At 40.9% G+C, this 2,167-nt stretch overlaps 1 pseudogene; it reads left to right on the top strand.

Annotated features, from left to right (window-relative positions):
- The first annotated feature begins 6 nt into the window (after positions 1-6).
- Positions 7-1,807, top strand: LOC116268671 (annotated as a pseudogene).
- Positions 1,808-2,167: the final 360 nt, after the last annotated feature.

The following is a 2,167-nucleotide window of genomic DNA, read 5'->3' as shown; positions in this document are numbered from 1 at the left end:
AGTGCTCTCAGTCTCACTCATCCTTCTATCCACATGTGTGGAATGTTCTGGGACTCCGTGGCTTTTGAGGATGTGGCTGTGAACTTTAGCCAGCAGGAATGGGCTTTGCTAGATTCTTCTCAGAAGAATCTCTACAGAGAAGTGATGCAGGAAACCTACAGGAACCTGGCTTCTGTAGGCAAGAATGACAACACATTTCACTTAATTACGGAAGTATTTCCCTATCATCACTGTTATTTGTGATTTGGAATGGGGCAAGGGAATGATTTGGTGAATAAATCAGGCATGGGCGCTGTGTACAATGAACATGAAATCTAGTAATGTTTCTATAGTTTGAAATAATTCATGATAATTTTGTGCATCTGCATTTTAGGAAAAAACGGAAAGACCAGAATATTGAAGATCACTTCAAAAAACTTGGGAAAGATACAAGATAATTTGCACCGAGAAGAGGAAATAAAGTCCTCTGAAGGAATCTTAGCATGTCATGAATTTAAAAACAAGCAATCAAAGCAAATAAGAGTCACTTGAAATTCATTTCCTTTTAGAAAAATTTCACCCAAAATGTAACGTACATCAGTGTAGCAGTCAGTGTTTGGAAAACAGTTTACTTGAAAATAGTACTACAAAATTGTGTATGTGAATGTTACTATTTTGGTCATAGCCATGCAGGTGGTAGCTGTGTTTTCAGTAGTAGCCCATTTACTTTCAAATAATTCAGTCATGGCATAAAAACAAAAACAAAACAAAACAAAAATGCATTTTCCCTAGTATTGGTAGCAGTGTAAGTCGAAGACCTATGAATGAGTAGAAAGTTATTAAACCAACCAATAATAATGTGCTTGTCATTTTTTTCACAGAAATCATATGGTACGAAAGCAAAGAAGGTAGTCAGTATGGACAAGTTGTCAGCCACATTCCAAATCTTGATCTGAATGAGAACTTTTCTACTGGATTAAAACAATGTGAATGCAGTATTTGTGGAAAAATCTTTGTACATCATTCCCTCCTTAATAGGCACATCCTAGCTCACTCAGGATACAAACCATATGGAGAGAAGCAATATAAATGTGAACAGTGTGGGAAACTCTTTGTTTCTGTTCCAGGTGTTAGAAGACACAGGATAATGCACAGTGGAAATCCAGCTTATAAAGGTACGATATATGGGAAAGCTTTTCATTTTCTCAATTCAGTTGAAAGACATCAGAGAACTCACACAGGAGAAAAACCCTATAAATGTAAACAATGTGGTAAAGCGTTCACTGTTTCTGGTTCTTGTCTAATACATGGACGAACTCACACTGGAGAGAAACCCTACGAATGTAAGGAATGTGGGAAAACACTCAGATTTTCTTGTTTTAAGACGCATGAAAGGACTCACACTGGAGAGAGATGTACCAAATGTGATAAAGCCTTCAGCTGTTCCACTTCCCTTCATGACCATGGAAGCATTCATACTGGAGAGAGACCCTATGACTGTAAACAATGTGGCAAAGCCTTTAGTCGTTTGAGTTCCCTTTGTAACCATAGAAGTACTCATACTGGAGAGAAACCCTATGAATGTAAACAATGTGACCAAGCCTTCAGTCGCCTCAGTTCCCTTCACTTCCACGAAAGAATTCATACTGGAGAAAAACGCTATGAATGTAAGAGATGCGGTAAAGCCTACACTCGTTCCAGTTACCTTATGCGCCACTAAAGAAGTCATGATATAGAGGTTAGGTGTAGTGACTCAGCCTATAATCCCAGCACTTTGGGAGGCCAAGGTGTGTGTATTGCTTGAGCCCAGGAGTTCATAACCAGCCTGGATTAAAACAATGTGAAACAACCTGGGCATCGTGGTGAAACCCTGTCTCTACAAAAAATAAAATAAAGCCGGGCCCGGTGGCTCATGCCAGCTACTTGGGAGGCTGAGGCAGGAGAATGGCGTGAACCTGGGAGGCGGAGCTTGCAGTGAGCCGAGATCGCACCACTGCGCTCCAGCTTGGGTGACAGAAGCAGACTCCGTCTCAAAACAAAAACAAGGAAAATAATTAGCTGGGCATGGTGGCACATTTCAGTTGTCTTAGTTCTTTTTCAAGGACATAAAAGGCCACAGGGGCTTGGGGGGAAGCCCTGTGCATGCGGATCACGAGGTCAGGAGATCGAGACCATCCTGGCCAACATG

Source organism: Papio anubis, unplaced genomic scaffold (genome assembly GCF_008728515.1).
Source record: "Papio anubis isolate 15944 unplaced genomic scaffold, Panubis1.0 scaffold4202, whole genome shotgun sequence".
NCBI classification, from domain to species: domain Eukaryota; kingdom Metazoa; phylum Chordata; class Mammalia; order Primates; family Cercopithecidae; genus Papio; species Papio anubis.
The sequence above is the reverse complement of the archived record's forward strand: the minus strand, read 5'-3'. Positions and strand labels throughout refer to the sequence as shown.